This window comes from Belonocnema kinseyi, chromosome 10, assembly GCF_010883055.1.
Source record: "Belonocnema kinseyi isolate 2016_QV_RU_SX_M_011 chromosome 10, B_treatae_v1, whole genome shotgun sequence".
In the NCBI taxonomy this organism is placed as follows: domain Eukaryota; kingdom Metazoa; phylum Arthropoda; class Insecta; order Hymenoptera; family Cynipidae; genus Belonocnema; species Belonocnema kinseyi.
The window spans coordinates 95,253,114-95,266,645 of NC_046666.1; the positions used below are offsets into that span (position 1 = coordinate 95,253,114).

The following is a 13,532-nucleotide window of genomic DNA, read 5'->3' on the forward strand; positions in this document are numbered from 1 at the left end:
TGGGTTGCAGTCAAGTACACGATGGGGGGACCTACAGCTTAAGGTGGGTTCCGAACCACCAGAACTTCGGTAAAGGTACATTGAAAAATTTCCAGAGGTACCAGCTCAGGGATCGAACCCCGGACCTCTGAGGTGAAGTCCAAGTGTCTAACCAACTGAGCCACCGAGGCTCAGGCTATTTTTAGGCTATTAGTATTATTATTATTATTATTATTATTATTATTATTATTATTATTTCCACAGGAACAAAGCATAGACATGGACTTTATTACCTCCTTTTTCATTTCCCAAACTTTCAGAGCAATAACTCATTTCGTTTAGACGTAAGTTGGGAAAGAAAAATTACAGACCAGGTTTGGTCACGTGACCCTCTAGTCACATGACCTTAAATGCTTTTTAATTTTAAGACATTATACAAAAAATTAAAAATTGGAGAAGAACGAACTTCGTAAATTTCAACATAAAGCGTCAGGGCACGAACGACCTCATGGGGACCTTTAAGGGTTAAATGGAATAGAGTGTATGTGAAATCTGTTGCGCCTTAACATGGTGGTCGAGTTGAAAATTCATTTATTTGGTTGAAAATGACTTTTCATAAAGTAAAAATCAATTTTTTAAACCGAAAATTTAAATAAGTTTTTTGTCGAAACTGTCAAGTATTGAGGAATTTTCCGCAACACTAACCAGTAGTGAGAATAAGTGGGGGTAGAAATGTCGCTAGAGGAAAAAGTTCGACTAATACGAATTGAAATGGAGTTCCTGGAAACTGTTTGCTAATTTGTTCATAAAATTTGTTTATAAAAAATAAATAAAATAATTAACCAATTATTTTTATCCTGCGAGTCTCTAAACATTCATTTAAGACAATATATAGTTTACCTAATCAATTATTGAAGCGTAAAAATTGTTTTGTACAAAATTTCAGTTTTTCCCTGCTTCGAGTGATAAAATTATTATTAAATAAATAAAGAAGACAAAACTTCGGATTATTAAGCTCTTTAGAATTTAATGAACTTTAATCTAAAGCCAAAAAAATCAATATCGGACCAAAACTGAAGGCTCTGGAAATTTTTAAACGAAAAAAGTACATTTCCTCTCACTGTGCGCGCCTTCGACTCGACCTCCATGGTAGGGCGTAATTGAGTTCATACACTGAATTTCATTTAAATGTGCCCTGTAACATAATGCAGGAGCCGCCAGTTGAGATCGATCCAGCTTCGAACCCGAGTCCAGCGCTGAACAATAGAAAAAAGGTCGCCGAGGGAGCAGGCTGGCCGCGGTACCTTGAGATCGTCTTAAGCGGAGGGATTTTTTCAAATTCTGTTCTTCTAAATACGAATTATAATTAATTTAAAAATTCCCCTTCCATGTACAAAGTTTCCTATTCCAAGTGTAATTATATTTCTTTAACGAAGCTCCCTCTCCAAAAAGAAAACGCATAATTATTTTCTAAAATTCCCTGTTCCATGTCAGATAAATGAGGAGTAAGCAAAAAAAGCGTGATAAATCCACTCTTTAAAATTGAGAAAATGATTCATTCTGTTTGTTTGGAATATCATCAATTCTAATATCAAATTTAAGATAGCGAGAGAAATCTTACAGAGCAACAAAATTACAAAAGGTTTTTCTTATAATGGAAAAAAATAAAAATTCTTTCTCTCAAAGTGTTTCTCTCATATTTACAAAATTTTAGAATCAGAATCAAGGAACGTTAAATTCTTTTAAAAGTATAAGACGCTTTCTTTTAAACTAATAAAAAGCAATAGGTCATTTCACGGGATTTTACGGTAAAATTGTTAAATTTTCTAGAATACAAGTGCATTAAATGATAGTTGAACGTGAACAAGTAAATGTATTAATATCAGGCGTCGTACTTCAATTACGTAACGGATTATAGGCTCTCTCTAAGACCCACCCTTATCTTGTAACAAACCGTAATAAAATATCCCCCCGCCCCGTCTAACTGCACGTAATTGTTTGTTTCGAGAATTTTTTCGGTAGTTATTGCTAGTAGAATTAGGCAGGCTTCCCGAGAATTTTATTTTTACCCCGGCTCATGGAGTAATCGCAATACTTTTTCTTTCAGCGTTAAAAACTTTTAAAAAATACCTGTCATTTACATGGGCCGAAGGCGCCTTTAAGTGCATTTTCTTTTAGTAGCGGTTAATAAGCGTTTGGTCGGTAACTTTAAGGATTTTGTCTGGATGCTAGCGCCACGCAGTGGAAACCTCAGACAACAATGCTGCGATACAAGTGAGAGAGAATTTTATTTTTAAACTTCGTGCGCAACATACTACTTGAGCTATTATGGGTGCGCTTGAAGTCACCTTCAACAGAAGATAATTACATTTTTTTTATTTTTAACGCTGCAAAAAAAGTATTGCGATTATTCCGCGAGTTTCTAATAGAAAATTTAACGGTAGAATCCGAATTTCAAAAGTTTAAAGGTTGATATTGCTGTTTTTTTGCTGAGTGTTTTAAAAAGGAACCGAATGGGGACCCAATAGGGACTTTACGGGTACTTTGTAGAGGCTCCTTTCGGTTCCTTCAGTCCGCCAGGGCAATAATTCCTGATTTTTCCTTGACTTATTTTTCATTTTCGTTGATCATTAATATTAAAATACCAGCATTTTAATCGTGTAATATTTTAGAAATATAATTTTTTATAACCGGAGTAAAACAATACTTCAGATACAAATTAAATTTTTTTTAATTTATTGATTCATTTTAAACAGAAAAATTATTTTTTAATATAAAAAATGATATTTTAACAAAATAATTAAATTCTGAACATAATAGTTCAATTTTCAAACTAAAAAGATAAATTCCCAATAAAACAGTTTATATTTCAATTAAAAAAGATAACATTTATGCAAAAAAAAAAGAATTTTAAATTCACAAACCGAATTTTCAAAAAATAAAGACTTTTAACTCAAATAGTGAATAAAAATTTATCTAAATTGTTGAACTTTCAAACCGAAAGACAAATTTTCTGTAGAAAAATTGAATTTTCAAACCAAAATATGGCTTCAGCAAAAAATTTAATTTCCACGAAACTCATCCATTTTTACCCAACAAACATGAAATGTCAAACTAAGAAAAATCATTTTTATGTTGAAAAATGAGAATTTTCAACGAGAAAAGATACACCTTAAAAGAACGGGAAACTTACATTTTCCGTTAAAAAATTAATTTTAAACAAAAAGAAAGCTTTTTAGCCAGACACTTCAATTTTCAAAAAAGTATTTGATCTTTCACCCAAGTAGTTGAATTATCAATTTAAAAAAATTATTTTTCAACAAAATAGGTAAACTTTCAACCAAAGAGATGAATTTAAAATCAAGAAGATAAATTTTAAAAAATTGTTGAATTTTCTGTTAAAAAAGATTTCAATTGACTTTTTCACGATTAAATTCTGCATTTTTAAACAAGAAATAACATTCAACGACAAAAATTGAATTTTGAATTTAAAAAAATATTATTTTCTGCAATGAAAAGGGATGAATTTTTACCAAATTGGTTGAATTCTCCAGCAAATAGTATTGCATTTTCATCCAAGGAAGATGAAATTTGTACTCAAACAGATGAATTTTTCATAAAGAACTACTTTTTTTAAGGTAAACTTGCATCCAGAAAAAATGTTAATCAATTTTTCAACAACAAAATTTTTTAACAAAATAGTATTTTCAAGCAAAAACTATGACTTTTTAACAACATAGTTGAATTTTCAACAATACAGTTGCATTTTTACCCAAGAAAGGTAGAATTTATTTTTAAACAGATAATATTTATTAAAAAAATATAAAAAATTTTTAAAAAAAAAAGTTGATTTTTCATTTATAAAAGATTTTACTTCTCTTTTTAACATTAATAATTCAAATTAAAACAAAAATTCACTTTTCTAAGAAGTAGTACAATTTTCAACAAAATTGTCGAATTTGCAACTAAATAATTGCATTTTTAACTGCGAAGGATGTTATTTCTGCTAAAAGAAGTGAATTTTAAAATCAAAAAGAGAAACTTCTAAAAAAACAATTTAATTTGTAACGGAACAGTTGCACTTTCATTCAAGATAGATGAAATCTCTTCTAAAACAGATTTTATCCAAAAAGTATGACTTTTTAACAAGATTGTTAAATTTTTAACCAAATAGTTGCATTTTTGTTCAAAAAAATTGAAAATTCTACTAACACAAGCATGCACACGGTAAATGTGAAGGTCAAGTTTCAGGCGACGAATGGAGACTAGGTGTTCGGAATGCTAGGGGAGTGAATGATCTCAAGGTAAAAAATTGCGAGAAAATATGCATCTAAGGAAACTCGATATTTTATGTATACATGAAACAAAGAAAAAAGAATGCAAAAATAGAGAAATAGGAAACGACGCAAAGTGGGGTATTTTGGATTTGTTCGTGCAAATAATCGACGACTCGTCAATTTTCAACCGAATTGAATTTTTTTTAAATACTCGTGAATAAATTTACTGTCGGAGAGATACGCCACTATTAATATGTAGTACATTGATAAAAAAATTGTGGTCGGTATTTAATTATTTAAATAATAATTTTATTAAACTAAACATAAAAACTGTAAGAAAAAGACTTAAAATTCCATAAAATACTCTTTCGTTGATCTCTTTAGAATAAATGTTTCTCGGTTGAAAAATTTGAAAATTAAAGTATTAACGTTATTAACGTTTATTAACAATTATCTAAAACTTTTATTGCGAAAATAAAATGAGAACAGAAAGTTTTGCACTTGTAATGGTTGAAAACATAAATAACAATGAGGCTGAAGCATTGTTTGTATGAATGACCAAATATTACTGACATCTGAATAGCCTAAAAATCGTCCGATGACTGCCGACGCTGGTCGACGTTTTTTGACGTACTGACAATTCAAACCGTAATAGTGGCGTATCTCTCCGACAGTAAATATATTCACGAGTATTTAAAAAAATTTAATTCGGTTGAAAATTGATGAGTCGTCGATTATTTGCACGAACAAATCCAAAATACCCCACTATGCGGCGTGTTGAAAGGCGACTTTGAAATATGTTCAAAAGTAGATAGTGAATAACATGGTAGGCAAGGAATAGGTCTGATTTTGAATGAAAGAGCAAAGAAGCATCTCGGAGATCATGATTTCGTATCTCCCAGACTGCTGTGGCTAAAATGAAAGTAGGAATCAGAAGATTATTTATCATAGCATGCTACGCGCCATATGATAGTGATCCCAGAGAAGTAAAAGGCGCCTTCTGGGACACTTTAAATCACACAATAAATATGTGCGATCGTGGTGAAAGAATAATTCTGGTAGGAGATATGAACGGATTAGTAGGCATCCAAAATCAGGATACAGAAAAAGTATTATATAATTTTGGGGATCCAAGAACAAACTGTAACGGAGATAAATTAGTTGGCTTATGCTTAGAAAGGGGTCTGCTTATTACAAATACATGGTTTAGGCATAAAATGATCCACATGTACATCTGGTCCAAGGGAAATAGCCGCAGTATAATTGACTTTGTTGCTGAAGATGAAAGATTAAGAGAGCTGGTAAAAGATACAAGGGTCATGAGGGGTTCTGAATGCAATACTGATCATTACCTTCTGATCTCCAAAATTAACCAGGATCGGGGATGAAGATAAAAGAGAACCAAGAAAACAAAACAAACGCGAATCAAAATTGAGAATGTACGGAAACCAGATGTGCCGGTAGATTTCCAAAATAAGATAAACGAAAGCATAGATAGGGCAACATGGGAGAACCTTGTAAAAAACAAAGATATAGAGGGCGCATGCACAAACTTCCGTGATATCATTGTTACATGTGTGATGGAAGTGTGTGGTACCGCGGTTGTAGGAAGAATGTCTGGTGATGCATGGTGGAATGATGAAATTCAGGCTGCCCAAAAAGCAAAGAAAGAAGCGTACACGAGAACTTTGAACATCGCCGGTCTTAGCAATGAGGAAAGAAATAGACGTATAAATGATTACAGACACAAAAAAAGGATACTCAAACGATTAATTAAGGAAATTAAAGATAAAATTAGAGCAGAAGAAGAAAGGAAAATATAAAACGACTTTGAAGGAAGCAAGAAAATTCTTTATACAAAAAGTGAAGGGAAACAAATCTGCAGAATTTGTCAACATGAGAAATAGTAATGGGGAAATGCTATATGATGCAGACGGGATACTAGAGGCTTTCAGATACTATTTTAAGGGACAATTCGGAGATAAAGCTATAGGACACCACAACTGCGATGTTGAACACGATGTGTTAGAAAACTCAATTGAGAAGGTCTCTGTCACTGAGGTTAGAAATATAATTAGGAACTTGAAAAATGGAAAGGCTGCCGGGGTAGACTATATTAACGCTGAAAGGCTTAAACACGTTGGCGAGTACATACCACACAGACTATGCGGATTGATAAATTTATGTTTTGAGATGGGGGACGTCCCAGACGATTGGAGAAAAGCGATTATCGTACCAATACACAAGAGAAAGGGAGATAAAAGCGACTGCAATAATTACAGATGGATTAGCTTATAAAGTACTGTAAGTAAAATATACTCAAAAACACGTATATGTAGCGTAATGAAAATAACAGAAGTAAAGATTTGGGAAGTCCATAGTGGGTTTATGCCAAGAAGGTCATGTACGGATCAAATATTTAACTTAAGGCAAATTACAGAAAAAACATTGAGAGTAGGAAAAAAAGTTTCCTGTGTATTTGTTGACCTAGAAAAAGCTTTTGACAAGGTAGATAGAAGTAAACTTTGGGAAGTCCCGACAAAGTATGAAGTCAATGGATCGCTCCTACAAGCTATAAAAACAATATATTCGGGTAGCAAAGCGAGTGTAAAGATAAATTGGAATTTGAGTCATTGTTTCGATATTATTCAAAAAGTTAGAGAAGAAAGCGTTATGTCTTCATGGTTATTTATATTATTCATAGACAAGTGTTTAAGAATGGCTCTTTTCGACGAAGAGGGTGTCGATCTGGAAACAGTCAGGGTACGTGGGTTAGCGTTAGAAGATGATAAGATTGTTATGGCAGGGTCAATCGAAGACTTGCTAATAATGTTGAATAAACAGAATGCAAGCATTAAAATCATGGGCCTCAAAATTAACGCCAATAAAACATTATCTATTAGTTCGAAGGAAAGCGTGAGAAAATACTATGAAATATTGTATTAAATGATGAGAGAATTGAACAAGTTGATAAGTTCGTATACCTTGGTAGCTTGTTTACTAGGGACCGGAAGATGGATGAGGAGTTAGATAGACGCATAAATGAAGGTAATAAGGTTATTGGTAGAACAGGGCTCCTTATCAGAAGTAAAAATATATCAAATAAAGCTAAAATGGTAATACATAATTATATATTTGTGCCGATTGTACTATACGGTAGCGAGACATGGACCTATCAAGAAAAAGATAAGAGTAAAGTAGACACATGGGAAAGAAATCGGTTAAGATGGTTCGGGCATGTTGAGAGAACGCCAAATGAACGACTAACGAAACAAGTGTACCAAGGTAAAGTAAATGGCAGTGTGCCCAGAGGCAGACTGCGGAAAGAATGGTTAGATTGTGTAAATGAGATCCTACTGAGAAGAGACATGATAAGCCACAGAAATACGAGAGCCTGCATAAAAAAATGGATGGACATAAAAGAAGCTAGAGAAGTATGTCAGGACAGAAAAATATGATGACAAATAGTTAATATAAAGAGTGTCAGTAGAGTGAATAAAGCCTAAAACAAAAGACCTTGGATACTAATGAACCCAAGCGGGGAAAGTCACATGAAGACTTTGTGAGGATTTTCACTTTGGGTGATTGCTCGAGAGATTGATCAGCAACCTGTGTCGGAGCTATGTTGCGGAACGAACGTGTTACTTAAATAAATATCACGAGAATTCTAGATTAATGTAATGATTTTATATCCCTTCCTCACATTACTGTCTTCCCCACCGAGTGAGTCACTCCTACCCCAAAAGGAAAATGGCTTAATGGTGTAATAATAATTTAAAAACAAAAACATCTAACTTTATGTAATATAATTAAGAAGATTGTAGAACTTTTGCTTCATGATAATATTTTAATATAAGAACAAAAGATTAAAACTCTTTAATCAAAGATGACGACATTTATAGTGCAAATCTGGAAGAAGCGGAGAATGAATACTGCAACATCACATTATCAACACGGCACATTAAAGGACCCCGCACTAAATGTATGGGAAAATGGCTTTCGGTGGATTTAGCTGAAACTTTGTAATTCTTAAGGTTATAAATGCCGGATAAAATATCCTTTAAAAAAATCCAAAAAAATTGACAGTTTTAGCGCTATGCGGCGCTAAGCGCTCAAGATCAGTGAATAAGACGATTTACAACAGATTTTGTTACAAAAGCGATGTCAACATAGAAATCACGGTTCAGATCGTGGTCTGTCATATTTTCGCCTACACCGTTTACTCATATAGCGCGCTTTCCAAAACGATCAAACGCTAAGCGCCCAAGATTTTAACTTGACTAATTAATCACTTCTTTAAAGGCAGAAATGGTACCCAAAGTAACATTAGTAACTAGTGCGCACATACCGATAATAATATTCTACCCTTCGCAAGAGGGTTGAACGCCAAGCGCTCAAGATCAGCGAATAAAACCAATCCTAGTCGCTTTAGCGACAAAAGCGATGTCACTATAAGAATCAGGCATCAGAGAGTAGTCAGTAATATGTTTAGCCAAACCAATGAGTTATATTGCGCGCTTCTCGAAACGATCAAACGCTAAGCACCCAAGATTTGAACAGAAATGGTATCCAAAGTAAAATGAGTAACTAGTGCGCACATCGATAATAACAGTGTACCCTTCGCCAGAGGGCCGAACGCTAAGCGCCAATGATCAGCGAATAGAACCAATCCTAGTAGCCTTAGCGACACAAGCGATGTCTGTATACGAAACACGCATCAAGAAGTGGTCAGTAACATGTTTAGCCAAACCAATGACAATATGAGTCAACAATGTTGACTCATATAGCGCGCTTCTCAGAACGGGGAAACGCTAAGCGCAGAAGATTTGAACTTGACTAAGAGTGTTTCTTGTGTTTATTTGTTTTATTTCTTTGTTTCTGAATTTTTCTTTTGTTTTATGAATACATTCCTTTGGCTTTCAAGACCATAAGAGCTTGTTTCTCTTATGGTTTGAAAAATGACATTCAGAGTTCGAATTAATTGCTATGTGTGCGATAGAGTCTATCAACCAGGACAAATGGCTCGAATTGATGGAAATAATAATCCTGATAGGCAAAACATTGCAATTTTTAGACGCCTTCAACTTCGAAGACCACCAGTTGAAGTCGCCGATGAGAGTAGGTTATGTTTCAATTGCAATCAATCGATTCGCAATGAGATTGAGGAGCTCCAACGTGACCCAGGCTGTTTAAGACTGAATGTTCTTACACAAACAGGCAGGCAAACGTGTATGTTCTGTAATGCTGATGTTAATACTCCAAGGCCTTCAATTGAATGTAAAGTTAACGCTTTTATTGTCATGAACATTTTCATTCCAGAAGAAACAAGAGTATGCTTAAATCATTTGCATGAACATGGTTTCATCTTAGGCCCCTTGCTTCCTGGATTACAAGCGATTAATAGACCGTAAAAAATTCCGGGACAGCAGTTACTTCTATTTTTTCAGGAACTTCGTAACGAAGCAAATGTTCATGCAGCCGTGGCGTTTAATAATGAGGATAGTTTCACTGATGAAGAGTTTGAAGCTATTGCTCCTGTAACAAAGGAACAATTTAGAGAATTGTATGCATTTTGTTATCCTATTCCACAGTTACATGGACATGGTGACAGATACGCAAGGAAAAAAGATCTGCTCACTTTCCTTTGCAAAATGCGTCAAGGTCTTTCTGACGAATTTCTGAAAGTGATTTTTCATTATTCGAGCCGGCAATCTACAAGCATGGCCATTTCTACTGTAAGAGAGTCTTTAATGCAGCGATTTGTGCCTGGTAATATTGGATTTAATGCGATAAGCAGAGAGGAATTCATTGTAAGACACGTGACATCATTCGCCAATGAACTTTATAATCCACATACAGAAATTCCCAGAGCTATTGCTATCATCGATGGAACTTATGCTTACATGCAGAAGAGCAGTAACTTTCGCGTACTTCGACAGTCATTCTGCAAACATAAAGGACGTCACTTGGTAAAACCTGCTCTCATTGTTGCTCCAGACGAAAACATACTTGAAATACAAGGACCATATTTTTCTGACTCGCGAAACAATAACGCACAAATGCTCATTAACGAATTTGAAAGAGATGTGGAAGGTATGAGAAAATTTTTCGACATTGGTTATATTTTTATAGAAGACGTGGATGTAGAGATGCCCAACCACTTTTAGAACGCTTAGGAATTGTGTCCAAGATACCACCATTTCTCCAACAAGGACAGAGTCAATTGGTAACGGAAGAAGCAAACGAATCTCGGCTAATAACGAAATCTAGATGGATAGTGGAATCCAGAAATGGCCACATAAAGTCCATTTTCAAGTTCTTCGAGACAACCGTTCCGATGGCTCATGTACACAATCTAAGGGACTTCTTTCGTATTGCTGGTGCCATAATTAATCGATACCATCCTGTTATCGAGATGCAAGGCGCTACAGCAGAGCTTGCAAGAGAATATGTAGCGAGAGCTCGTGAGCCAAATATTGTGCAAGCGCGCGTAGAAGTGGACAATATGCGCTACGGAAATGCAAATTGGAATCGCCTGCATGAACTTCAAGTACCACAGTTTCCTCGCGTTACATTGGAAAAAATACGCGACATAACAATTGGCGTGTATCAAGTAGAACTTGCCCTAACTTACGTTCAAGACAAGCTGCAACGAGAAGAAGATCAGGAGTTTCAACTAGATATTTGACTTAACGAACCTGGTTTGATCAGAGTACGAGTATTTTCTTGTTTCCGAAATGCGGCAAGGTACCAGCTGTGGATCAATGAGATCGATGACATAGGACCAGACAATAACGAAACGCTTCTCGGTTATTACTGCACATGTAAGTCAGGAGCCAGAACTCTTGGCACTTGCGCGCATATTGCAAGCGTTTTATGGTTTTTGTGTTATGCACGTCACCAGCAACACGTAAAGTATCCTCAAACTTCCTTGCTACAAAAGATTCTAGACGCTGCTAATAGAGGTGAACAAGCGAACCCGAATCAAGAACCAGAAAAAGTTTAATATTTTGTAAAAGCTACTGGGATTGGTTCTATTCGCTGATCATGGGTGCTTAGCGTTCGGCCCTCTTGCGAAGGGTACACTGTTGTTATCGGAATGTGCGCACTAGTTACTAATGTTACTTTGGGTACCATTTCTGCCTTTAAGAAAGTGATGAATTAGTCAAGTTAAAATCTTGGGCGCTTAGCGTTTGATCGTTTTGAGAAGCGCGCGATATGAGTCAACGTCGCAGGCGAAAATATGACAGACCACGATCTGATCCGTGATTTCTATGTTGACATCGCTTTTGTAATAAAATCTGTTGTAATTCGTTTTATTCACTGATCTTGAGCACTTAGCGTCGCATAGCGCTAAAACTGTCCATTTTTCTGGATTTTTTACGAATATTTCATCCGGCACTTATAAACTTAAAAATTACAAAGTTTAAGAATAAATCCACCGAAAGCCATTTTTCCATACATTTAATGCGGGGTCCTTTTAAAAACCTACGGTCTTCCGGCGCGAGAAAATACGTTTTAAGGGCATGTGACACATGCCCTTGAATTTGGCACTGGGGGTACAAGCCGGTTGAGTTCAGACTGGGAGCCAAAGCGGGTTGAAGACTAAAACTGTTTTGCCCCGCGGAATAATTTCAGTTCACTTCTACTCTGACGCTCATTCATTGTGTTTTTTCTCCCTTCATTTTTCAAAATCTTCTTTGCGTTGACACGAAAACTGAAACCGCTTCTCTTCAGCAACTCAGTCTACACCGAATTTATTCTCGGCCCGTTAAAATTTGTAGTGAACAATAGTTTGTTTTTATCTTCTCCTCAAAATATTAGCTGAGTTTATTTAAATGTGACAAATAAAGTAGATTTAACTTTTGTTCGCTAATTTCTAAATAACAATGTTATTTTTTTGATTATTATATTAATGATTTGTTGCCTCGACGCATGAAATTTGTATTACGTTAAACTGTAAATGTTAAATATTCAAAATTTTCAAAATTTTGAAATTTTAAAGTACAAATTTTGTTTTCTTCACGTTTCACAGTTTAAACTTTTTTGTTGCAAATTCATTTCTTTTGGTAAATTGCCAATTGATAATGAATACACTTACGAATGCAGTCATTTAATCGCGAAAATTGTGTGAAGAAACAAAAAAAAAATTATATTATACTTATTTACTGGATCGTAGAAATCTCTTTCAAATATGCCGATTCCAAAAATACTGACCCTTAGTGAGTAACTTGGGAATGCAGTTGAGGCCCCCGCTTGCTGCTCTCTCTCTCTTGTCCCACGCAAATTCATATACCACCGTGTACTGTACACCGCGCGCCAGTTTCAAACAAGAAAATCGTCGCCACTTTCAATTAAAAAAAAAAAACAAGAACAAAAAGAACATTTTCGGCTAAAAGGTAGCTGAACCGACAGGTTTAATTTTCTTTCGATTCTGGAGCTAAAATATAACGTTCAACGACTGAACCGTTTAGAAATAGTTTGGCCAAAAATTAATGTTCTAACAAATTTTGGACATAGGAATTACCAATCGGTACGGCTTTTTTGTGAATAGCCCCATTCAATGTAACACCCTAACGGGCCGAGTGAACGGAAAGGATACTCTATAGCGTATCCTTACAGGGTTTGATTGAAAAGTAATGAGCCTTCCCGCGCGGAGCGTCTGCCAAGCGATCAGCCGAATCGGCTGGTGGGGGAAAATGATTGGTGGACCTTCCCCTTCCACTAGAAACCGGTCTTAGTTCGCTGGCAACAGCGGTACAGTCAACATCGCTCCGCGCGTGAAAGCTGCTTTAAAAGTGTGTTAGGATTTTGCAGTGGCGAAAATGCAGCCATCGCTGGAGCAACGTTACTCGATCAAATGTTGCGTAAAGCTAAACAAAACGAGTAGCTAGTGCTAGTCTACGTGAGATCAGTGAAGAGTTAAATTTAACTTATTACAATGTGCGGGAAATCGTGACCGGAAAACTTGAAATGCGCAAAGTGTGTGCCAAATTGGTTCCAAAGGTTTTGACTGATGAACAAAAGCAATTGCGTGTGGAAAAGAGTCGTGAAGTCTTGGAAAGTGACGAACAGGATAATACTTTAGACAATTGTATCACAGGAGATGAAACCTGGTGCTTTGAGTACGATCCTGAGGGCAAGAGAGAGAGAGAGTGCGGAGTGGCACACGAACCAGTCGCCACGACCCAAGAAGGCGCGCATGTCGAAATCCAAGGTCAAAACCATGCTGATCATCTTTTTCGACTCTCGAGGCATCGTCCACAAGGAGTTTGT

General features: G+C 35.6%; 1 protein-coding gene across 5 annotated transcripts in view; it reads right to left on the reverse strand.

Moving 5' to 3' along the window:
- Window positions 1-13,532, reverse strand: part of LOC117181378 — a 343,385-nt gene that overhangs the window by 206,024 nt on the left and 123,829 nt on the right. The gene's annotated exons all lie outside the window — the stretch shown is intronic.